We start from the raw sequence: 27282 nt of genomic DNA on the forward strand, positions 1-27282 counted from the left end.
CTAGTTCAATTGTGAACCTAAAACTTTTATAGCCACTTTTGAAAGAGATGTATCTTTGCTCTGGAAATTGTTATTGAGTATGTTAAAACTGTAATGGAATGCTTCTTCTAAAAAATAAAGAAAAAAAATTAAAAAGGCTGGTACATCAGAATAGCACCTGATTTTTCAATAGAAACATTTAAATTCAGAAGGGCCTGGAAAGATGTATCCCAGTTTCTGAAAGTTCATAACTAACAACACAACTTATTGTCAGCAAAACTATTAATTAAAATTGGAGAAAGAAAAACCTTCCATGATAAAAATAGAATTTATTACCACTAAGCTAGCTCTACAGAGGGTACCAGCGGGAATATGTGGGTCTAAAAAGAAGGATAAACAAACCAAAAAGGCAACAGCGGATAAACAATACCAGGATTAGTCAAAAGGGGTTTAGGAAAACACCACAAAAATCAACAAAATGACAAGAATTAATATACATCTTTCAATAATAACTCTGAATATTAACAATCTCAATTCTCCAATAAAAAGACAGACTGGGATCACTCTGTGCTATCTCAGCTCTCAACCCAGCCTGGATCTCCAGGATACCTTCCCTGCCCCAGACTTGTGTACCTGAGCTCAATTGCTGAGAGTCCCTAGCACCCTGCCATCTTAGTTCTCAGACTTCTTCAGAACACAGGGATCCTATCCCATCCCAGATCTATGTGCCCCTCCAGCCTAGGCAGGGTAAGTCACTCTCTGCCATCTCATTTCTGAGCACAGCCTGGATCTCTATAATCCTTTCCCACCCCCAGACTTGTGGTCCTGAACTCTGTCCCTGAGATTTTCCTGTACTCAGAAAACAGAGCTCCGAAAACAGGGCCCCAAACCTGTAAACTCCCCTAACTTACCAGAAAACCTGTTTACCTAGCAGTCCCCATTCTACCTTCCTGATCCAGGACCCAGTGCGGTCAGTTCTAGTATCTCAACTTAATAGGTGCACCTATCTCTAGCTGAACTGAGACCACTTTATTTATTTACTATTTATTTATTTATTTATTTATTTATTTATTTATTTATTTATTTATTTATTTTGGTCTTTTTGAGACAGGGTCTCCCTGTAGCCCCAGCTGGCCTGGAACTCACTATGTAGACCGGGCTAGCCTCGAACTCACAGAGATCCCCCTGCCTCTGAGACCACTTCTTTCACCGCAATTGTACATCAACATAAAGTGGTCCCAAAACTGAATACCAAGCAATACTCAGCTAGGCCAACTGACAAGTTGGGGAAATAAGATACAAACATTCAGCAGGGATGAGATCACTTACCCATAACAAGAAAACACCACCACACAAGCACAGATGCCCAGGTCTCAGCCAAAAAACATAAACAAAATTAAAAATCAAGATAATACGGTTACTACAGAAATTAACAACCCTATTGTAATGTTTCCAGAGAATGAAAGCCAAGTGGATGAACAAGACCAATGATTTCAATACAGCAATTATAAACAGCTTCAGGAACTCAAAGAGGATATGAATAAAAACCTGAATGAAATGGTGAAAACACAGAGTTGAATGACATAACAAACTATTTAAAACATGAAACTAGCATTTAATAAAAAGATAGAATCTCTGAAGAAAAGCCAATCTGAAATAAAACTTGAAAAAAAAAAAACAACTTAGGAACGCAAAACAAAAAACTTAGAGGTAAGAAGCAAAAAGTAGAGGAGGTGGAACAGAGAATATCCACTCTTGAAGACAAGTTTGGAGAAATGGATGGTTCAATCAAAGAATATGTCAAGTCTAAAATAAACCAGAAACAGAATATACAAGAGCTCTGGGACACTGCAAAAAGAATAAACATATGATTCATAGGCATAGAAGAAGAAGAAACCCAGGTCAAAAGTGAAGAAGATATTTTTAGTAAAATCATAGAAGTTCCCAGACCCAGGTAAAGAGATACCACCTATCAAGGTACGAGAGGCAAACAGAACACCAAGCAGGTAGGGCTGGAAAAGAAACTCCTCATGCCACATAATAGTCAAAATACTAAATGTACAGAAAAACAGAGGAGACATTAGAAGCTGTGTGAGAGAAAGAATAAGTCACATTTAACAGCTGGCCCATCAGAATAATAGCTGACTTTTCAGAGGAGACTATGAAAGTCAGAAGGGCATGGACCAATGTCTTACAAGTCATGAAAGAACACAAATTCCAGCCCAGACTACTATCCTCATTAAAATTATCAGTTGTAATTAAAGAAGAAAGAAAAGCTTTCCATGATAAAAACAGATTTTAGGAATTTATGTAAACAAAAATCAGCTCTACAGAGAATATTTGATGGAATCAGAAGATTACATAATCTCAGGAAGGAACAAAGAATAAATAAATAATTCCCAAATAGTCAACTAAAAGAGGTCTAAGTAAACAGCACCACAGCTCCAACATAACAAAAACTAATAAACATTGGTCAATAATAACCCTCAATTTGAATGGTCTCAACTCCCAGTAAAAAGACACAGACTAACCCATTGGATTAGAAAATAGGATCCATCAATTTGCTGTCTCCAAGAAATGCACCTCACCAACAATGTTTGATAGCACCGCAGGATAAAAGGATGAAAAAATATATTCCAAGAAAATGGAACTAAGAAACAAGCAGGTATAGCTTATTCTAATATCTGACAAAGTAGAATTAAAACTAAAACTAGTCAGAAGTAACAGGGAGGGTCACTTCATAGTCATTAAAGGAAAAAAATCCACCAAGAAGAAATTATAATCCTAAAAATATATGGACCTCACACAAGGGCATAAATTCCATAAAAGAAACTTTATTAGCTCTAAAATCCCACATTGACTCCAACACAGTGATAGTGAGTGATTTCAAGACCTTGCTGTCACCAACAGACAGGTCAACCATACAAAAACTACACAGAGAAAACCTGGAGTTAAATGATACCATAAATCAAATGAACTTTGCAGATATCTACAGAACATTTCACCCAAACAGCAAAGAATTCATTTCCTTCTCAGCAGCCCATGGAACTTTCTCCAAAGTTGACCATATATTAGGACACAAAAAAGTATCCACAAATTTATAAAAATTGAAATATCCTGTGTTCTATCTGGCCACAAAGAAATGATAGCTATCAACAACAATAAAAAAGTACACAAATTCATGGACACTAAACAACACATTACTGAATGAAAATTGGATCATGGAAGAAATTAAGAAGTAAATTAAAGAGTTCTTAGAATAGAATGAAAATGAGAATACAACATACCCAAATCTTTCAGATACAATGAAGGCAATCCAAAGAGGGAAATTACAGAATTAAGTGCCTACACCAGAAAATTTGAAACATCTCATATCAACAAATTAATGATGTACTTTGAAGCCTTGGAAAACCAAGAACAACACCTAAAAAGAGTAGACAGGAAGAGATAAATAAATAAATAAAATCAAGACTGAAATTAATAAAATAGAAATGAAGAAAACAATACAAAGAATCAATGAAACAAAGAGTTGGTTCTTTGAAAGCATTAACAAAATTGACAAACCTTTAGCCAAATTAACTAAAAGAAAAGAGAAGACAGAAATGAACAAACTCAGAGATGAAAAGGGAAACACCACAACAGACCTGGAGGAAATTCAGGAAACTATAAAGACATATTTTTAAAATCTATATTCCATTAAATTAGAAAATCTAAAAGAAATGGATAAATTTCTTTTTATATTTCTTTTTTATATTTGTATATTTCTTTAATTTAGTACACATTCCACATTTCACAACATGTTTTGTAAAAGTTTTTAAACCCTAGTTAAGTAGTAAATGAAAATAAATTTATTGATGGGTAACAATAACCACAGAATTAGCACTACTGAATCACTACTGATGCCTTTTGTATTAATACTATTTGAAGGGCAGGGAGAGAAAATATGAAATAGAATATGGGCATTTCAAAAGTACACTTTTACCCAGCCTTTATTTCTCCCCTAAATCCTGTGTATACTGAAAGTTGAAGAAATTTGGTTACCATCCTACATTCACAATGTTAAAGAGTACCTCTGTCAATTACCCAGCATTGCAAATCACTCCATTTACAAAATTAAAAGAACCACTGAGGGCTTAAAACATTCAGTGGGAAAAGAACATTAACACAGAATGTTAACCAGAGTAAGAAAATGAGTACAATCAAGAAAGATACAAAATATTTAACATAATTTGCTCTGGTTAAGTCAATGTAATTCCCTCAATAAGCAACTCAACAATCCTGTGAGAAATGAAGATATGTGACCCAGAGCCTGCTTGTCATCTTATACACAGGGATCCTGTGTCAGTCAGCCTGCAGAGTGAAAGCACTGGGTCTACTATAGCATTACCATAGATATCTCACAATGACATAAAAGTGAAATCATTATTGGTGTCTATGTTTTCTTTAAAGTGCACAATTTAAGAAAACTTCACCTTAGGGTAGACTCTGGAAAGATACGGTCAGAGGATACAGAGTAGAAGAAACAGGTACCTCCATTGTAATTGTGTTTAACAATAATAATAAAAGCCCATTATGAAAAAAATAAGGCAAGCAGCACCTGAAGCCTTGACATTGTAACTAAATGCTGGTTCCAAATCTAGCCAGTTGAGTGTTTGTAAGAGCTGCAAAAAAGGAACCACTTTTTTTTTGGGGGGGGGTCTTTTTGAGACAGGGTCTCCCTGTAGCCCCACCTGGCCTGGAACTCACTATGTAGACCAGGCTGGCCTTGAACTCACAGAGATTTGCCTGCCTCTGCCTCCCGAGTGCTGGGATTAAAGGCGTGTGCCACCGTACCTGGCAAAGGAACCACTTTTGACTTAACATTTTAGTTCTAGTAGAGACAAGCGCTTGTTTGGGTTTGCAGTCTGTCACCTGGTGGTGATCTCGATTCTCTAAATGTCCTAAGCTTTGGAAATTAGACTGGACTCTGGAACTTCCTTGAATTTCAGATGTCTCTGTCAGCCACCAATAGCCTCACTTGTGGTCTCACTCAGTCCAAGTGAGACGCTCAGGAGCAAACACCCTCTCCATTATGCTCCTGGTTGATGTGGCATCAGCAACAACATGAACCTCAATGCCTCGGCCAACTAACTCCAGAGCAGTTTACTGGATATATATGAGTTTCTACTCCAAATAACACAACACTCCTGACTCCAGGGATATCTGCTAGAGCTGCTTGAACTTTTGATTAACAGCATTAAAAATTTGGTCTTTGGAAGCACCAGTTTCATACCTGTTAAATCAGTCTCTTGGATAGTGCTGTCCAGACCTTGGGGTATTTGTTCCATTATGTTAACTTAATTCCTAATATCCGAGTTCCTTGCAACAGTCTCTGTTCTACACTAATATCTCCCAAATACTTGATGGCTGGTCAGAATCTTTCCTGCATGTTGCAGCAAAAAACCACAGTGCTCAGAGGTGTAAGGTTCCCCAGGGTGGTGAGCTGGATCAGCAGCAGCTAGGCACGAGCCACTGCTTGCAGTGCTAGTTCTCGGTGAACCCCTCTGGCAGGTCATGTACTGGCCCCACTCCGCCACAAAGAGCTGCATTACAAATTTGCAGTGCATGTCCAGCTGGTTGCAGTACAGGCTCAGGAACTTCTGGATCAGCAGCTTGTAGCCCACGCCCCACGATGACTACCTCATGAACACCAGGAAGCAGAAGTACACAGGGATGCCTGGCAGAGCCCCCCAAACCCCAACAGCAAGCATGGCCATCACCGACTCTGCCGTCATGTTCGGAGTCAGTGTGATCCAGGCACAGCCCAGACTCTAACAAAATGGATAAATTTCTGGATATATATGGTGAAAGGGGAACTCTTATACACTGTTGGTAGGAGTATAAACTAGTATAGTCACTTTGGAAATCAGTCTGGAGGGTTCTAAAACAACAACTAGAAACAGAATTGCCATAATGACTCAGCTATATAATTCCTGGGCATATACCCAAAGGATTTTAAATCTACTATACAGATACCCAGCCATGTTCATTATTACTCTACTCACAATAGCTGTGAAATAAAATCAACATAGATATCCATCAATAGATGGATAAAGAAAATATGCTACATTTGCATAATGGAATATTACTCAGCTATAAAAAATAAAATCATGAATTTGTAGGTAAATGGTTAGAACTAGAAAAAATTATACTAAGTGAACCAACTCAGGCCTAGAAAGACATATGTCACATGTCCTCTCTCATATGTAGAGCCTAGGTTCAATTCTTTTATGTTTAACTTGGAGCACAAGTGGAAGCCAGGAAACTAGAAAGGAACTGTTGGTTAATTAGTCTGATAGAACATTAATTAATTTCAGGAATGAATTAATTCTTAGGTATCTTTTATAATAGATTTTATTACTTCAGAAAAGATCAACAATTCATTTTGAAAATAGAGAACTTAAGCCAGGCGTGGTGGCGTACGCCTTTAATCCCAGCACTGGGAGGCAGAGGCAGGCAGATCTCTGTGAGTTCGAGGCCAGCCTGGTCTCCATTAGCAAATCCAGGCCAGCTGCGGCTACAGGGAAACCTTGTCTCAAAAAGACCAAAAAAAAAAAAAGATAGAGAATAGAGAACTAAGGGTGACCTCAGCATAATGCAAAATATATATTTTCTGGGTTTCAGAATTGAAGAAATTTGTTCTTTTCCATGGTTTGATTGCCACTTAATGTTTGACAAGACCATTAATAACAAAACCATTAATAACAAAACTATTATTTGAAATTGTGATTATGAGATTCTGAATTTCTGAAACTATTGAAACATTTCAATGAAGGAACATTATGTAAAAATAATGATTTGATTAATGACAAATAGCATGTATTTTTTGTGATTAATTACATTCTTTTAAAAAGAAATCTTAATAGATGATAATTTCAGAGTTGAATCACAGACCTACATATACTGAAGGTACTGAAGATATAACTTCAGGAAAAGAGTACTTGCATTCATATTGATGAAATCCCTACTTAATTGTGCCTTAAGCTCATTTAAAATTTCACACTAATTTGCAAAGCACCTTATTTCTGACATCTAAACTATCTACCGTACTAAAATGGAAGCAAATTATTTATTTACTTACAATGCTTATATAAGAAGAAAACATCACAAAAATAAGAAAAAATAAATCTTTTTAAAAACAAGTCATTGTAGTAGGTATGGTGGAAGCTTCATTAAAAGCTTCATTAAAGCCTTATAGAAAGTATTACATTTTATCAGTTCAGCAAAATCAAAGCTAAATTCATTATCTTGGTCTAGTAACAACATTAGATCTCAGAGTCTGTGCTATGATCTCAAACTTTTGTGCATGAGGAAGTCTGGTGGTCTACTTATGGCAAAATGCTCACTATGCTTGAGGAATATTGCCGCCTTCCCACACTACACTCCAGAAAGCTTCTTGACTACATCATTCCATTTGAGACACCCATTTGAAGTACAAGAAAACCTAGTTTTACTTGAATGTTTACTATCAGACAATGACAACATTAAGTATTTTTATAAAACTTTTAACTATCCATTGCTGTGATATATATTTAGTAAGCGCTTTCCTTAAGATATTTTTGCCTTTAAATATTGAATTTTCCTGTTTCTGTATTTTAGTTTATGTTTTAAGATAAATCTTGAATAATATTTTATGATATACAAAATATTTCAAATATCAATATAAGAGACTGTTGCATTTAAAAATCCAGAACAATGAATGCTTTTAAGATAATATGTATTAAATGTAATACAATCTAACATATACCTGTTCTTGATGTCTTTATCCAAACTTCCTAAGAAGCAAATTGTTTATTATACATTTATCATATTACAAACAAAAATTTACAGAAAACAAAGAAACAGAACATTTGAAGATTCTAAATCTATATCTTTAATAGAAACAAACCATAGAACTGACAGTGTTTAAACCATAGAACAGTTTGATATATGGAACACCTAACTAGAGTGTTGCTTTCACTGGGGACCATTCCTGTATTGTTGATTCTCCTCAGAATCTTTGCTTTACTCTCAATAAAACCCCTGCTGTATGAGACTGCAGTCCACCGGGATGACTTAGGTGGCTCACCCAGAGGAGCCACTACCATGTGGGCAGTGATAACTGTTCTTTCAAGCTATTCCTTTCCTCTGTAACATTCCTTCCCCTGTCCCCAACAAAATTTGGGTATGGGCGGCAGAAAAAAAGAAGGTCTAATTTTGTTGGAGGACCTCATTCAGCCAACAGATAAGAGACGTAGGCAACAGTTTCAAACATCACTATTTCATGGACCATCTTCATTAAAAGAAGCAAATGACTAACAAGATAGCTCACCATAAACAACCCCCGTCTTCTACTGCCAACATGTGTACATCAAACTGAAGATGTTGAGAAATATAGTGGTCATTTTCATTACAAGTTATATTTAGTTTATTCCATTTTATAAATATTTGAGAGAGAGTTTGAGGATAGAAATCTTCCACTTCTGGGATCGGAGAGATGATTCAGCAGTTAAGAGCAATGACTGCTCTTGCAGAGGACCTGGCTTCGATTTCCAGCACCCACACACATGGGGTCTAACAACCTTCCCTTAATTTTAGTTCTGGGGAATCTGACACTCTCTTCTGACCTCTGTGGGCACTGCATGACATGGGTACACCCACCCACATGCAAGCAATACACTCATACACATAAAATAAAAATAGCAAATAAAAGTTTTTATAAAAGAAAAAAAAGGGGGGGCTGCTGGGGGTGATACATAGGGAAGGGATAGTAAATCATAAATAAACCAAAGTAGAGAGATGGAACACTAGGGATGGAAAGGCTTAAGCAGGGAGGGATAATGAAGAATAGGAGAAAATGGGGTGGGAGGGAGGGTTAACTTAAAAGAATGGTATATGAAAAAGCCATATGGAAACCTAGTATCACACAACCCAACTGAAAAATATAGTTCGAGGGATAGAACACAGAAGGTACAAAAGAAGAGGGTGGGTAGACAGAGTGAGAATTAAAGGATTAAGTGGGAATGGGGGGTGGGGCAGTGGAGGAGAGGTGGGGATAACGGGTGGGTTAACCAAAACTAAGGATGTATGAAAAACCTTATGGAAACCCACTAGTTCAAAATAATTGAGAGAGAGAGAGAGGGAGAGAGATAGAAATAATTGAATAGACGTATCCTGCTTAGGCAAAAATGCTGCTCCCCCCGCAAAGGGAGCAGGTTATTAAACAAAAATTGCTGTATAAGGAATTTAATACCCCCCTATGAGTTAGTGGTCAAGGAGGCCCAAGAGGTCTCCAAAACAAGAATTTATTATCATTGCTCTTGGTTACCTATCATAACTGCATGGCCAAGACCCTATAACTAGCCAGGCATGGTGGTGCACACTTTTAAACCCAGCACTTGGGAGGCAGACACAGAGGCAGGCAGATCTTGGTGAGTTTGAGGTCAACCTGGTTTATATAGTGAGTTCCAGTCCAGCTGGGGTTACAGGGAGACCCCGTCTCAAAAAACCGAAAGAAAAAAGACCCTATTACTGAAGACACTACACACTGGCTATAGGACATAGTGATATAAATCTCAAACTGACTAACAGGAAAACTTCCTTCTTGCTGGTCAGGTTCAGAGTGCTGGGGTGCTATGCATGCTGCTGGGAAGAGAAAAGGCAGGAATGGTCTTACCCAGCATTGGACTCTGCATGCTGCAATACCAACCTGCCAGATGACATGTGCCAATGGTGCAATACTGGCATGACTATTATGAGGTAACAAACACCTTCTGATTAGATTTGAGGTCTGCTCCACAGGAGGATATTTCATGCCTCATTTTGTAAATCTGGTTAAAATCCCATGGCTGCTTACCACTCTTGGGCATATACCCAAAGACTCTATATCCTACTACTATTCATCCATGTTCACTGCTGTCCTTTTCACAATAGCTAGGAAATGGAAACAATCTATGTGTCCTATCAACTGAAGAATGAATAATGAAAGCATGGTATATTTACATAATGGAATGCTATTCAGCTGTTAAAAAAATAAAACCGAAATTCACAGGTAAATGGATAGAACTGGAAACAATCACCCTGAATAAGGTAACCCAGACCCAGAAAGTTAAAAGTTGCATCCCCTCTTTCACGGCCAGATGCTAGCTCTGAATTCATAGATATGCAGGTTTCAATTAGAAAACAGAATTCAGTGCTATAAAGGTGAAAAGGGGAACAGAGTAGGAAGATTAAATGGAGGAGGAGGGTAATGGGAGGGCAGAGCAGAGGAGGGAGTATAGGGAGGGATAATACAAAAGACCTTTAGAAAAAGCCCTATGCAAAGCTGTCACTACAGAAGCTTCTTAAAGTATAAGCATATACATTATAAAAAGATTAAAAGAAGTTATCTTATAGGAGGGGAATATTGTCCCTACTAGCTCAATGACAGGAATGGACTTTCTCTCTTGAAGCTGTTTACCAGGGTCCCATAGACCCGCAAAATAATAATGGCCATTGCCCCAACTCATGGTTGCCCACAAGAACTTACAAGCAAGAACCTATTGTTGAAGACACTACATATAAGAGCTATAAAACAAACAAGGAGAACTCAAGCTAATACTGACTTCAAAGCTTCATCTCTACTGGTTAGCTTTCATGGTTCTGGAAGGTGCTATGCATACTACCAGAAGAGAAAATTAATCACAAACCTTACCCAGCTGTGAATCCTGAAAGCTACAACAATATGCCCACTGGTATGATAGTGGCATGAATTATGGGAGTAACCAATCACTTTCTGATTGGATTTAAGGTCTGTTTCATAAGATGGAGCCCATACCTGACACTGATACCAGGACTAGGAACTCGAGGCTAGACAGCCCACAAGCCATAGGGGAGAACCTAATACAATTATTTTGTTAAACATATACAGTATTAAACAAACTCCTAATGGTTTACTGCTTTTTTGTTTTTTTAAATATTTGATTATTTTTATTTTATGTGTATGCGTGTATTACCTGCATGTAGGTAAGAGCACCCATGTCATGCAATGCCCACGGAGGACAGAAGAGGCTGTCAGATCCCCTGGAACTGGAGTTATGGACAGGTGCTAGCTGCCATGTGGGTGCTGGGATTTGAACCTGGGTCTTCTGCAAGAACAGTCAGTGTTCTTAACCGCTGAGCCATTTCTCCAGCCCCATGATTTACTGTTATAACCATAGATTATTGCATCTCTCACCTCTCAGCAGAGAAACTTCATTATGCAGCAGATGGCGATTAATACAGATACCTACAACTGGCCAACATGCAGAGAACAAGAGGATGCAGAGTGCTTTTCCTTGAATAGGACACCTGTATCAAACTTCTGCCTCCCAAGGATCAGGGATCATTGCAGAAGATGGGGCAGAAAGACCGTGATAAATGATCACAGGAAACAGAGTTTTCCAGATAGCTGGTCAGTTACTCATATGAACTCACAGTCATGATGACAGCATGCACAAGTCCCATGCAAGCTCAAACCAGACAAAATCCCACCACAGACATATAGAAGTAGGTAAGAAAACCCACCCCCTCCTGAGTAACTAATGGCAACCAATGGCTGCTGGAAAGGGAGAGTCAATCTCATTTAAGAGTTTGACTCTCAGGCCTGGCATGGTGGTGCACACCTTTAATCCCAGCACTCGGGAGGCAGAGGCAGGTGGATCTTTGTGAGTTCGAGGCCAGTCTGGTCTACATAGTGAGTTCCAGGCCAGCTGCGGCTACAGGGAGACCCTGTCTCAGAAAGACCAAAAAAAAAAAAAAGTTTGACTCTCAGGTAAGTTAACCAAATTCTATTAGGATGGATCCACAGGAAAGGACATTTGAGAATACAAATTTGACTCCATAGGACTTACAGGGTCAAATTCCTAGAAGATTCGGGTATGCTGCTGCAGAAGAGGAGGCAGAAAGAATTTAAGACCTAGAGGATGGAGAATATTGTTGTGAAATACGGTCTTCTGGACATGACATGGCTATAGTACCCTGTTACCACCCCTTCATGTTCCTTAAAATGAGGGGCAAAAAGACTTGGGGGCATCAGCAACTGGGGTATCAAATCGTGAGAAACTGAGAGGAGGGGTAACCTGGACAGCAAACTCAGGCTTCAGAAAGGAATTAAAATGATGTGAAGAGGACATACAGATAGATAAGGGGTTCTAGGATGGTTTGCAAATGTTACAAGTATGGGAAACCAGAACACTTCAGGGTAATGTAGGAAACTAGGGTGAGATGAGCCTAAAACTTATAGGTCCAGGCTGCATTCTCTGCTAAAGGGAGGGGCGCTGAAAACAGTAGCTCTGATAATCCCTGTCCTGCAGAACACTGTTAGGCTGGCAGGAGGAAGCGGCCTGGTCATAAAAGTGCAGGCTCCCTGCTCTGTGGGAAAGTGTTTTGGTCAACAATCCTTAGCTCATCTCCTTATCCTGAACAAATAACTCGGCTATCCCTGGCTAAGAGATTAGGCCAGGTTAAAGGTTTACTATTCAGCTAAAAGCTAAAAGTTCACCATGCTTTTAACTCTTAAGAAAGAAAACATTGTGGCTAATAAATTGCAGATGGGCATTGGTAACCTTGAGTAAAAGTTTAAGCATCCTTCTGGTGCATAACTATGTCCTGTTTCTTTGTACCTTAAATCTTTGTATGTGACTGCCATATACCATGTGACTGCCAGTTCCTTGGGATGTATAAAAACCATCTGAATTCTGAAATAAACAGCTTGTTGAAAATACACAAGTTCCAGGGTCCAAGACTCTGTCGTAGATCAAGTCTCTCTGGCCTGAAGCCAGTAGCTCCCCAGCAGAGCAAAGCAAACCCAAGTCCTGACAAGGTAATCAGATTTTTTTTTTTTTAAATGAGTCCTACTAGGAACCTTTGATAAATCTTAGAATGGGACTGGAGAGGAAGTGACTTTTCTGTCTGACTGTGCTGCTGTATGCTTCTCTCTATCTTAGCTAGAACAGGGAAAATAAAGGTCTTTTGTCATCAAAAAAGTACAGTTATAGGAATAACATGTAAAGATTCCTGGCTCTCAGTGTACTTTCTTTTCTTGTTTATAAAGATGCTTTCACCACTCAAGATCACTGATATCTTCAAGGCTCTTGCTGAAAAGTAAACTTTAACGCTCCTCTCTGTCATACTACCAGGTGGACCAGGGAGTGATGGTTGGGGATGAAAGTGCAATGTAAAAGTCCAAGCAGAAAAAAAGTTTGCATGGGACTTGAGAGGAAAAAAAGAAAGGATGTTTGATGGTTTAACAATTTGGGTATGGGTAATATTAATTTGGTACAATGTGCCATGTATATAATTGGGATCCAACTTCTGCTTAAAAAAATAGAATAAAGGAGGCAGAGGCAGACTGATCTCTGTGAGTTCAAGGCCAGTCTAGTCTACATAATGAGCTCTGGGCCAACTGGAGCTACAGGGAGACCCTGTCTCAAAAAGACCCAAAAAATGAATAAAATAAAATAATTAAAAAATAGAATAAAACAAAAAAAAACCCTGAAATTAAGTAGATGAGAGAGAAAATTATTGAAAATGCTATACTCATGATGTTACATTTTTGGTAAAAGCATTAAAATGTTTTAAATAAAGATAGATTTTATATGATAATATAATATTTTTTCCTAAGGATAAAAAATGAAAATAAAACAACAGTAACAAAATGCTTAAAGCCACAAAAAGTCTGAGTGAATTATACAAGTTTTATAAAAATGAGACTTTGTCAGGCTTTAACCACTTGGGGAACTTGGGTTTATTTAAAACTGTTTGGTTTGTTGTTTTGGTTTTTTGTTTATTTTTGTCTAAGCTTTGTAAATGCTACAAAAAAAGTCAAAAATTACAAGACTGATAAAGCTATCCTTCTGGGGTTTAATAAACAAATTTTAGAGGCCAATATCAATGATGATAAGAGGGTCATAAAGGAAAGCCAATATATTTTTTTTAACATTTTGTTTATTACTTTTATTTTATGTGTATGCATACATTGCCTGCATGTAGGTAAGTGCACCCAAGTCGTACAATGCCCACGGAGGACAAAAGAGGCTGTTGAATCCCCTGGAACTGGAGTTATGGACAGTTGTTAGCTGCCATATGGGTGCTGGGATTTGAATCTGGGTCTTCTGCAAGAACAGCCAATGTTCTTAACCACTGAGCCATCTCTCCAGTCCCTGAAAGCCAATATTTTGGCCTTCGTCCTCTAAGGTCAGCGAGGACCCAGAAAACAATGGGATCCCTCTATTAAAGTCACCCTGTTTCTTGATCAAAGAGACTACAAAGTCTCCAGAGACTCAACTCTAACCAATGTACCTCTTTTAGAAAGGAGAGTCACTGGAGACCTTAGGCTACATATAATACAAAGTAATTGTATTGTGAGTCTACACCATTGCTAAAAACCGTGTGTGTGGGATGTGTATCTTGCCAAAGGCTAACAAAAATGTAGTGAAAAAACAAAAACCAAGTAAAAGGCCTTCTAGACTGAGAACTTTTCAAAGTATCCAGGCGGACTTCATGTAAGTGACTAAGGTAACAAAGCTAAAGTATTTACTGTTGACAGTAGACCACATCTCCAGAGCCCCTCACCCACAAACCCCAGCTGCTACCACTGGTAATATGTACAATTTTCAAACAAATTGTACCATGATTTGGCTTTGCAGAAAATATACAATTGGACAATGGTGGCCACTTCATCTTCAAAATATTGTGGGAAATTACAAAAAGTTTAAATATTAAATTGGAACTGCCACATGCCATGACATCTCCCCCTCATCTAAAATATTTTAAAAAATAAATCAAACTCTTAAAAAAACATAAAACTCAACTAGGTGTGGTGGCTCACAGTTTTAATACCAGCACTCAGGAGGCAGAGACAGGTGGATCTCTGTGAGATAGAGGCCAGCATGGTCTCCATAGTGCGTTCCAGACCAGCTGTGGCTACAGGGAGACCCTGTCTCAAAAAAAAACAAAACAAAAAACAAAAAACAGAGAAGCCTTCGTCATCACACAATGTCTTCTTGCAAAAGCAGACCGTTTGAGACTTCCAGTGAACTTCTGCCTCAAGGATAAGCTGCCCAAATCTCGTCCATCCCCGTTTTGGGAACATCTACAGTCCCTCCCACTGCTCCAGGGGTTAGGCTTCCTTGCTGACTAGTAGGGACCAGCACATCCATTTCCAATTTCCTCTCCCTGGACTTGGCACTATCCATCTGAAGCCTTACTGAAGTGCTCCTAACTAGCCAGGGCCACTGTGCCCTCTTGGACAGCTCCTGAGTTGCCTTACTGGAGTCATCTGGTCTCCCCAATATAAAATCAAGAGAGAGAACCTGAAGCCTAGACCAACCAGCTTTTCATAACCAATCAGAAAGCACCCAAATAATACAAACAAGATCAAGCTTCAACTCAACAAAGGGAGGTTTACATTTCATACTAAGCAACAAAAGAAATCCACATGCCACACACAACAAAATAATAATATGAGATACAAAAATAATGTCTCTACCAAACACCACCAGTCCTATAGACGAGTTTTACAATGAGAACCCCTTAGATATAACCCTGGACACAGGCAGAATTTAAAAGAACAGTAATAAACATGATCAAAGAATTCAACAAATTTAAAGAACACAGAAATAAACAACTCAAAGAACTAAAAGAAGACAAAAATAAACTTCTGACTGAACTCACAAAAGAGACAGAACTAATGAAGAAAACTCACGTTGAGGAAGGAAGTGAAAAACTCAAACCAATTTGAAACTACAGGAGAAAGCCTCAGCAATAAAATGAATGAAATGGAAAACATAACATCAAGATTGGTGATAAAGTTGAAGAACTGGACCATTCAAGCAAAGAATATGAAAAAATTCTTAAAAAAGAAATGGAAAATGCAGGAAATGTGGGACACCATGAAAAGACCCAATTTATGCATAGATGAAGGAGAAGAATTCCAGATAATAGTGTTGATCAGATATGCAATAGGATTATAGAAGAAAATTTCCCAAAATTAAGGAAAGACATACCCAAACAAGTACAAGAAGCATACAGAACACCAACAGGACCAGAAAAGACTCCCCATGCATATCATAGAAAAAAAAAATTAAATATACAGAACAAGGAGCTACAGGAGAAAAACAACTCACATATAAAGGAAAACCCATAAGAATTACAACTGATTTATCAATGCAAACTAGGAAAGCCAGACAGGTCTACACCAAAGTATACCAAGGTCTAAATGCTAAACCAGAATACTTTACCCAGCAAAACTGTCTACCATAGTTGAAGGGGAAAGAAAAATCTTCCATGACATAAATAGGCTGAAAAAATTCACATTCACCAAAACAGCCCTGCAGAGAACACTTGAAACAATACAAAGGACTGAAAAAAGGAACGACTATACCTAAGAGGCAACAGAAAGAAATTAAATGAAGGTATAAATGTGGAAACACAATATTAGATCAAGAATGCAAACAGAAATTAAAATAATGGTAAGCAATACACATCTTTTAATAATTTTAAATATCAATGGACTCAATTTCCAGATCAAAAGACACTGGCTAGTTGGTTGAATGGCTTAAGAAACAAAATCTTTTTATTGTCTATAAGAAACTCATCTCACCTTCAAGGATAAGCACTACCTTAGGGTGAAAGGATGGGGAAAAAAATATTCCAAGCAAATGGCACTGAGAAAAGAGCAGGGGTTGCAATTCTTATATTTGACAAAATAGATTTCAAACTAAAATTAATCAGAAGATATAAAGAGGGTCACTTCATTACGATCAAAGGAGCAATTGACCAAGAAGATTTACAACCATGAACATATATGCACAAACTTCTGGTGTACCCAAGTTTATAAAAACAGAACTATAGGATTTTAAGACACAGATGAACCCTAACTCAGTAATAGTAGGGGACTTCAATACCCCACTAACTATCTCCAATAGACAGGTCAACTGGACAAACAGAGAGACATCTGAATTAAATGATATCATACGTCAAATGGACCTAACAGACATCTACCAAATATTCCACCCAAGCACCAAATATACTTTCTATCTGACACCCACATGGCAGGTTACAACCATCTGTAACTCCAGTTCCAGGGGATCAGACACCCTCTTCTGATCTCTGTAGGCACTGCATGATATGGGTGCACTTACACATACACTCATACACATAATAAAAATGAGCACATGCTAGGGCATAATACATAAATGTATTCCTGGAACTAAATGAAAAAGAACATAACACAACAAAATCTCTAGGACAACAGTCCAAAGGGGGAGGTTTAGAGCTCTACGTGCCTACACTAAAAAAACAGAAAGAGGGACTGGAGAGATGGTTCAGCAGTTAAGAGCACTGGTTGCTCTTGCAGAGGACCTGAATTCAAATCCCAGCATGCACATGGTGGCATCTGAAGCCCTCTTCTGATCTCCACAGGCACTCCGTAACATGGGTGCACTTACATACAGGCAGGCACTGCACTCATATACATAAAATAAAAATAATTTAAAAAAAATTAAAAAATCAGAAACAACACAAATAACTAAACTGTGCAACCCAATGCTCTGGAAAGCTAAGAACAAATGAAACCCAAGCCCCACAGATAAGAAGAAATAACAAAAATCAGGGTAGAAATTAACGAAATAGAAACAAAGGAAACAATACAAGGAATCAATGAATCTAAGAGCTGATTCTTTGAAAAGATAAGATAGACCCTTAGCCCAGTTAACCAAAGGAAAGAGCAAATCCAAATCAACAACATCAGGGATGTAAGGGGAACGATCACTACAGACACCAAAAAGATCCAGAACATTGTAATACTTCAAAAACCTATACTCTATTAAATTTGAAAAACTAAAAGAAATAGACGAATATCTAAATTCATGGGAACCACCAAAGCTAAACCAAGAAGACATCAAGAGCTTAAACAGGCTCATGACAAATAAGGACGTTAAAAGAGTAATAGAAAACAGCCCCACTAAAAAAGCCCAGGCCCAGATGGATAGATAGTAGAATTCTACCAGGCATACCAGAAGATCTACAACCAATATTACATGAGCTATTCAAAAAAGATAGAAACAGAGAACTCCTGGGGGCTGGAGAGATAGCTCAGTGGTTAAGAGCACAAATAGCATTTACAAAGGACCCAGGTTCAATTCCCAGCACCCACATGGCAACTAACAACTGTCTGTAACTCCAGTTCCAGGGGATCTGACACCCTCTTCTGGCTTTCGAGAGCACTGCACAACATGGGTGCACTTACACACATGCAAGCAATACACTCATACATATAAACTCTCAAACACCATCTATGAAGCTAACATCACTCAAATACCCAAACCACATAAAGACAATATAAAAGGAAAACTATAGACCCATATCCTTAAGGAACAAAGGGATAAAAGTTCTCAGAAAATACTTGAAAATCTCATACAGATACACATCAAAAAGATCATTCACCATGATCAAATAAGCAGGGAAAATTCAATATATGTAACTCAATAAACATTATAAATCATATAAATGAACTTAAAGACAAAAATCACATGGTCATCTCAAAGGATGCAGAAAAGGCCTTTGACAAAATCCAACATGCATTTATGTTAAAAGTCCTAGAGAGAATTGGAATGAAGGGAACATACCTTAACATAATTAAAGCTATATGCAACAAACCCACAGCCAACATCATTCTAAATGGAGAAAAACTGAAAGCATTCCCATTAAAATCAGGAACCAGACAAGGATGTCCACTATATCTACTCCTTTGTAATACAGTGCTTGAAACTCTTGCTAGAGCACTAAGACAGGAGAAGGGAACTGAAGAAGTACTAACTGGAAAAGGTCAGGTTATCCCTATTTGCAGATGATATGATATTATACATAAGCGCTCCCCCCAAATTCCAGCAGAAAATTAGAAATGATCAAACTCTCAGGAAAGTGGCAGGTAAGCAAATCAATCAGTAGCCTTTTGATATATTAATAACAATCACAGAAGAGTTCATGGAAGCCCTCCTATTCACAAGAGCCTCAAAATAAATACCTAGGAATAAACCTGCCCAAAGACATTAAAACAAACAAACAAAAAAACAAAACAAAACAAAACAAAAAAAACTCTACACTGGGTTAGGGCTAGACTTCTCTGTCCTACAGTAGAGGCCCAGACCTTAGCAGACTGTCTGATAGTGCCTGGTGAGCTTCCCCAAATCATGCCTTGTCCAATTGGGACCACATGTGTCCCCTCCCAATGAACCAGGGCTACACTTCCCTGCCCTACCTACAGTAGGGGCCCAGACCTTAGCAGACTGTCTGAGAGTGCCAGATCCAGCCTTTGTATGGCGGTGAGCGTCTCCAGATCATGCCTAACAGCCTACATTGGGACCAGGTGGCCTCTCCCTCTTCATCAGGGCTAGGCTTCTCTGTCTGACAGGAGGGGCCCAGACATTAGACAACTGCCTGAGAGTGCTTGTATCCAGCCTCCACATAGTGGTGAGCTTGCCCAAATCCCAGCATGGCCAACCCACTATTTTGGGACCACCTGCAGTCCATCCTGCCACACCAGGCCAAGGCTTCGCTCCCCTTTAGTAGTGGCCCAAACCTTTGCACACTGCCTGAGAGCACCTACATCAGGCCTCCCCTTACCGAGTTTCCAAAATTGTGCTGTGACTGCCTGCTGGTAGGGGTCCAGATTTTAGGAGGAAGCCTGAAAGTACCTGACTGGAGCCTGACTTGGGCCTCTATGGTAACTCTTGAGTAGCTGGACTGAAGCCATCTGTTACCTCCAATATAAAATCTGAGCAAACCCAAAGCCAAGACCAACCAGCTTTAAATACCCAATAAGAAAACAACCACAGCACACCAATAATACAGAAGCATACTACAACTCAACAATGGACGGCTTGAGTTTCATACCAGAATTATAAACAACAACAACAAAATGCACATGCCACAGAAAAATAATAATATGTAAAACCAAAACAGTATACTCCCACCAAACAGTACCAGTCCTATAAAATAGGTATACAACAAAAACTGCCTACATAAACCCAGGACACGGAATTTAAAAGAACAGTTATAAACATAATCAAAGAATTTGAAGAATTTAAAGAACATGCAAACAAACACATCAAAGAACAAAAAGACAACAAGGATAAACTAGTGCCTGAATTCACAAAAAAGAAATACTGATGAAAATACAGACTGAGAGGGCTGGGGAGATGGCTCAGCAGTTAAGAACACTGTTCTTGTAGAAGACCCGGGTTCAAATCCCAGCACCCACATGGCAGCTAACAGCTGTCCATAACTCCAGTTCCAGGGGATCCAACAGCCTCTTCTGTCCTCTGCAGGCACTGCACGACACAGGTACACTTACCTACATGCAGGCCGTTACACATGTACACATAAAATAAAAAACAGTAAATAAAATTTCAAAAAAGAAAAGAAAATACAGGCTGAAATGAAGAAGGAAGTGAAAAACTCAATAAGCCAATTTGAAACAACAGGAGAAAGCCCCACTGATAGAATCAATGAAATGGAAAACAGAATACCAAGAATGGAAGATAAAGTTGGAGACGTGGACCACTCAAGGAACAATTGTGAAAAAATTTAAAAGACACAGAAATGGAATATGCAGGAAATGTGAGACACCATGAAAAGCCAGAAAAGTCTGGACCAAAGTATTCCCAGTTCTAAATGACCATAGATGCCAGCCCAGAATAATTTACCCAGCAAAAATGTCTGTTAGAGTTGAAGGGGAAAGTAAAATCTTCCATACCACAAATAACCTGAAAGAATACATGTCCACAAAACCTGCCCTTCAAAGAATACTTGAAGCAATGCAGAGACTGGAGAGAGAAACAACTATACCCCAGAGACAACAGAAAGAAAGTAAAGAAGGTGTTATTGTGGAAACACAAAATTAGACCATGAATGCAAACAGATTCAAAATGAAGGCAACCAATACACATCTTTTAATAATAACTTTAAATATCAATGGGCTGACCTCCCCAGTCAAAAGACACAGGCTAGGGGCTGGAGAGATGGCTCAGCAGTTAAGAACACTGACTGCTCTTACAGAGGACCCAAGTTCGATTCCCAGCACCCACATGGCAGCCACGAACTGTCCTTAACTCCAGTTCCAGGGGAGTCTGAATCCCTCTTCTGACCTCCATAGCATTGCATGACATGGGTGCACTCACATACATGCAGGCAATACGCTCATACACATAAAATAAAAATAATAAATAGAATATTAAAAAAAAAAGACACAGGCTAGTTGAAGGTAGAAAAAAAATACATCCTTTTGTTGTTTGTAAGAAACACATCTCATCTGTAAGGACAGGTACTACACCTTAAGGTGAAAGGATGGAAAAGAATATTCCAAGCAAATGACACTAAGAAACAAATAGGGGTCACAATCTAATTTCTGACTAAACAGACTTCAAATTAAAACATCAGAAAAGATAAAGAGGGTCATTTCATTCTGATCAAAGGAACAATTGACCAAGAAGATATTACAATCATGAACATATGTACACCAAACTCTGGTACACTCAATTTTATAAAAACAGTACTACAGGACTTTAAGGCTTAGATTAACCCTAACTCAGTAATAGTAGGGGACATCAGTACCTCACTGTCTCCATTAGATAGGTAAACTGGACAAAGAATTAACAGAGAGACATCTGGATTAAATGATACCATACATCTAACAAATCTAACAGACGTCTACCAAATAGTCCACCCAAGCACCAAAGAATACACTTTCTACTCCAGGACCCCATGGAACTTTCTCTAAAATTGACCACATTCTGGGCACAAAACCTCAACAAATACAGAAAAAAAAAAAAGAAAGAAATGATTTCATGCATTCTATCAGATCACAACACGATAAAGCCTAAAATCAGTATCAAAAGAAGCCCTAATACCTACACAAGATTAAACAAAACACGCCTGAATGATGAATGGGTCAAAGAAGAAATTAAGAAAGAAATAAAAGTATTCCTAGAACTAAATGAAAAGGAAAATACAACACAACAAAACCTCTGGGACACTTTAAAAGCAGTCCTAAGAGGGAAGTTTATAGTTCTAAGGACCTACATTAAAAAAATCAGAAAGGGCATCAATAAATGACTTAACATTGAAGCTCAAGACTGAAAAGGCAAGAAAAAATTAAACCCAAACCCAGCAGATGAGAAGAAATAACAAAAATCAGGGCAGAAATTAATGAAATAGAAACAAAGAAAACAATACAAAGAATCAATGAATCTAAGAGTTGATTCTTTGAAAAGATAAACAAGGTGGACAGACCCTTAGCCCAGTTAACCAAGAGAAAGATCCAAGAGCAAATCCAAATCAACAAAATCAAAGATGAAAGGGGAAACATCACAACAGACTCCAAAAAGATCCCGAACATTATAAGGGAACATTTTAAAAACCTATACTTTATTAAGTTTAAAAACCTAAAATAAATGGATGGATATCTAAAATCACACAAACCACCGAAGCTAAACCAAGAAGAGATCAACTATTTAAACAGACCCATGATATATAAGGAAATTGAAACAGTAATACAAAACCTCCCGATTAAAAAAAGCCCAGGCCCAGATAAATATACAGCAGAATTCTACCAGATATTTACAGAAGATCTGCAACCAATACTACTTAAATTATTCAAAAAGACAGAAACAGAGGGAGAACTGTCAAATTCCTTCTATGAAGCCAGCATCACTCTAATACCAAAACCAGGTAAAGACACAACAAAAAAGAAAACTATAGACCTATATCCTTAACAAGCATAGATGCAAAAATTCTCAACAAAATACTTGCAAGCTGCACACAGACATGCATCAAAAAGATCATCCACCATGATCAAGTAGGCTTTATTCCAGAGATGAAGGGATGGTTCAATATATTTAATTTAATAAATGCCATAAATTATATAAATGGACTCGAAGACAAAAACCATACTGTTATCTCAATAGATGTAGAAAGCACCTTTGACAAAATTCAGCTTGCATTCATGACAAAGGTCCTAAAGGAAATTGACTGGAAGGAACATATCAACATAATTTAAGCTATATACAACAAACCCAGAGCCAACATCATTCTAAATGGAGAAAAACTGGAAGCATTCCCATTAAAATCAGGATGTCTACTATCTCCATTCCTTTTCAATACAGTGCTTGAAACTCTTGCTAGAGCAATAAAACAAGAGAAGGAAATTAAAGGAATACTAACTAGAAAAGAAGAGGTCAAATTATTCTTTTACAGATGATGTATTATACCTAAGAGATCCCAGAAATTCCACCAGAAAATTCCTAGAATTGATTAATACTTTCAGTAAAGTGGCAGTTTACAAAATTAATCTACAAAAATCAGTAGCCTTTCTATATACCAATAACAGGCAATAGGAGAAAGAGTACAGGGATGTTGGGGGACCCTGCTGCTAAGGTTGCAGTCCACCATGTCCGGATAGCTCTAAGGAGCTCGGCGCTGTATGGACTCCCTTTCTCAGCGGGGGCCTCCTAGTCTCTGCCTGACTTACCTGGAAAGTGCCTCCAAGCACGGATGCCTGACCTTATTTGGAACATGACCTTTGGCATAGTTACCTGCAATAAAACTGCCTCCAGGTTTTTTCTATATTACAATTAGGCATTGCCCTATAGTCAGACGATAGGATCCCCGACCACATGTAAATAAAGCACACTATGAACACCTATCAGCTGAAGCTTTGGTTGCTGCCTCCACCCTATATTTTCCCTAACCCCCACTGAATAAATGGAGCTGTATCACTGAACCTGCCTCCCTGGAAGGTCTTTTCCATCATGCTCACTGGCTGTCCCAATCCCATTCATTGCTTCTGCTCCCTTTGTCCTTGTGGATCGGTGTCCAACAGCCCACAAGGGGAGAGAGAGACCCACACAGGGAAACCCTCCCATTAACAATAACTTAAAAAAAAAAAAAAAGGAAAAAAGAAATATCTCAGGATAAACTTGATCAATGACAAAGATCTCTACAATGAAAATTTTAAATCTTTAAATTTGAGTAAGACACCAGAAGATGGAAGGACCTTTTATGCTTATGGATTGGAAGAATTAATATTGTGAAAATGTTTATTCTACCACAGGCAACACATAAATTCAATGCAATCCCAATCAGAATCTCCATGACATACCTCACAGAATTAAGAAAAACCATCCTAAAATCCATACGGAAGCACAAAAGATGTGGGTAGCCAAAGCAACCCTGAGAATGAAGTGCAAGCTGAGGGGATTACTACACCAGATCTCTGTTGGGAGCCTCTGTTATGCAAAGTGGAAGCCCCTTCACACCGGACAGCTCATACAGCTCAGGTTATGTGCTGCCGGCTCCTTTCATAGCAAGATGTCTTCCTGGCATCTTTCCTGTCTCTCTCTTTGAAGTGTCTGCCACGAATGCCATAACATAAACATGGCCTTTGGCTCTAACAGGTACCATGCTTTCCTGTAATTTCTCCAGGCAGACAACAGTCTAGCAGTGTGGCAGAAACCCACTTCCATATGTAAATACAGTGCCTCACAAAGCATCTAACAGCCAAAGCTTTTACCACTACCCCCATGGTATAAAATATCCTAGTCTTCTCTCAATATTCGGAGCTGGAGCTAGCTAGGGCAGGAACTGAGACTTGGAATAAAGAAGCTGTAGACTGAGTTCTGTGTCTCCTGCCTGCAATCTAGCCTCCCCGGGGGGCAGCACTCCCTCATGATCTGCAGACACCCTAGCTTTCGCCGTCTCCATACTCTTCCCTGCGAGGTTCTGTGGCCAGGAACCTCACATCCTGAGGAATAGTACACGGGTGGATTAGGGACAGGATTTCGGCTGAACAATGCTTCAGTAGCAGAGGAAGCTCCAGAGACACGGGGCCCAAGCCGCCGGGAAAGCCTGAAGGGCACCCGCCACTCCCAGAGAGCCGCGGCTAGAGACGCCTGTGGCCAGACCCGCCAGCGACTAGCCAGGTGTGGCAGGGGCCCCGAGATCCAGGGGCCCGGAGAGATATCCACGCACACCACGCCTGAGGCCCATAGAGACACGGAGAAGCCAACAGGACCAGACCAGCTTTCCTCCAGACACACGGCAGGGGAATGCCATCCCGGGAGTGCGCCCAGAGAGCGTGCGCACACTGGCGGGGGAGCCTGTGGATCCGCCGTGCCATTCTGGAAAGTGCGCCCAGAGAGAGCGCAGGCCCATATCTGGCGCCACAACGTGGAGCTTGGCTTCTGAACCACGTGGGACCCAGAGAACAACACGGAGCTTAGCCTCTGAACCTCGTGCCAGCTAGGAGCTGGTGCCCACAGAAACACTAGAATCCGTGAGTATCCCTCCCACTCTAGAGGGTAATCTAATCTCTTCCTCTCTTCTAAAATTTCCTCCTTTCCTTTTCCGGTCTAGAAGTCCTCGCGAGGGACCGCTAGGACCAGAGAAACAACTGATGCCTCCTGGCCAGGGCTACTCCCCGGTGTTGGCCGAAGGTCTCTCTGACATCCTAGGAGGACCCCGACTGCCTGTACAGGTGTGGACAAAAGACCTCTGTCTAGACATCTCTTTTTAATATCAAAACTGGTAACACATCGGCCAAGTAAGGACCATTAGGGGTGGCCGCCAGCCTCTCAAAATTACGGGCAGGTCTTGTGACTGGGAGCCACTGTGATCCCCTGGAATTTTATTTCAGGAACGTCACTTTGGAAACCATCACTTCTCAACTTTTCTATCTGAACACTGTTAGAAAAAAATCCCCAAAGATTCCAGGGATCTCCACTTAAGCTTTGGAGTCAGGCAAATCCCTCTATCCTGCCCCCAAAAGCTAGTTCAGTAAAAATTCAAATTAGCTAACCCCTGCCGAGCGGCTGCAGCCAAGGCTCAAGCAGCTCCAAGGACAAAAGATTTAAAGTGACACATTTTTCTTCTGCAGTCTCAGCCAAGGCGCTTCTGCCCTCTAGTGTCCGACTGCTGTAAAAACATCTAAAACAAAAACAAAAAAAACAACAACACAAAAAAAATCTTCCCATTACAATGGGAAATTCTATATCACGTAAGAAAAAGCTTCAGATCCGTTCTCTTAAAACTCTACTTAAATCTAGGGAATTAACAATTTCAAAAGAGGAAAGCTTAAAATTTTGGAATGAGGTGTTCCAATTTGCACCCTGGATCATATCCGCAGACATATCTGATCCAGAGGTGTGGAGCTTTCTTTCACATTTGGCATATAAGAAAGAAGCCCAAGAAAAGCATGATTTTCCTCTTTCCTTTTTCCCAATAATGGCAGCCATTCAGCAGTGCTTAAAAAACCCACCTAAAATTGAAGAAAGTTTACAGGCGCCAGAGAATAATAAAAAAGAGGTTTTAGATGATAAAAAAAGACCCTAAAAACAGCCCAGTAACAAATTCAACAACTTCAAAAATAAAACCTGACCAAGCCAAACAAAATCCACCCATCAGTAAAATTGATCCTCACCCCTCTCTTGCTGATTCAACAAGCCCAGATACTAATGCCCAAATTTCAAAAGCTTCCAAAAATTCTCAGGTAAAACCTCCTCCCCCTCCACCTTGGCAACCTCCACCCCCTGTGGAGACATACCTTACAGTTACAGAGCAGCTGTGTAACCTTAGAGACAGTGAAAGCTGCCAGCCTCAAAATTTCCAGCCTCAGAGGTCTCAGGACCCCCAAAATCAACCAGTAGAGGCTTTTCCTGTCAACTTGCAAATAACCAGACAACGCCCCCTAGCCTGGTATCCAATTCCAACCACAGAGCTTAAAGAACTGTGCCAAGCTGTGCGGGAAGATGGCATTCATGCTCCTTGGACTAAATCTATATTACAAACATTTAATACTAACCTGCTTCCTCAAGACTGGAGAGACATTTGTAGATCTACACTCCCCAGTCCGTTATTTGTACAATGGGAAGCCTTATTTAGAGATGAATGCCTAATGCAAGATGAGTGCCTAATGCAAGTTAAGAGAAATGACACTCATAATCAACAGCTGAGACCCCAGCCAGGACAGGATTCACCACCTGGATTTATAGATTGGAATTATGAACAGCTTTTTGGTCAGGGCAATTTCTCCACAGGAACTCAGCAAGCTGCAATCCCAGCTGGTTGTATAGAGCAAATTCGCCTATGTGCCCTGCAAGCTTGGGACCGCTTAACACCATTGTCCCATGGGCCTGGAGAGACTTCTGCATTAACCTTTCTAAAGCAGAAGCCAACTGAGGCTCTTCCAGATTTTATACTAAGAGTGCAGGT

General features: G+C 39.4%; 1 protein-coding gene and 1 pseudogene across 1 annotated transcript in view; both read right to left on the reverse strand.

Moving 5' to 3' along the window:
• Smim19 (small integral membrane protein 19) overlaps window positions 1-27282 on the reverse strand; it is a 69099-nt gene that overhangs the window by 18737 nt on the left and 23080 nt on the right. The gene's annotated exons all lie outside the window — the stretch shown is intronic.
• Window positions 4977-5753, reverse strand: LOC103726624 (annotated as a pseudogene).

The sequence above is a fragment of the Nannospalax galili genome, unplaced genomic scaffold, assembly GCF_000622305.1.
Source record: "Nannospalax galili isolate Female #2095 unplaced genomic scaffold, S.galili_v1.0 scaffold569, whole genome shotgun sequence".
NCBI lineage: Eukaryota > Metazoa > Chordata > Mammalia > Rodentia > Spalacidae > Nannospalax > Nannospalax galili.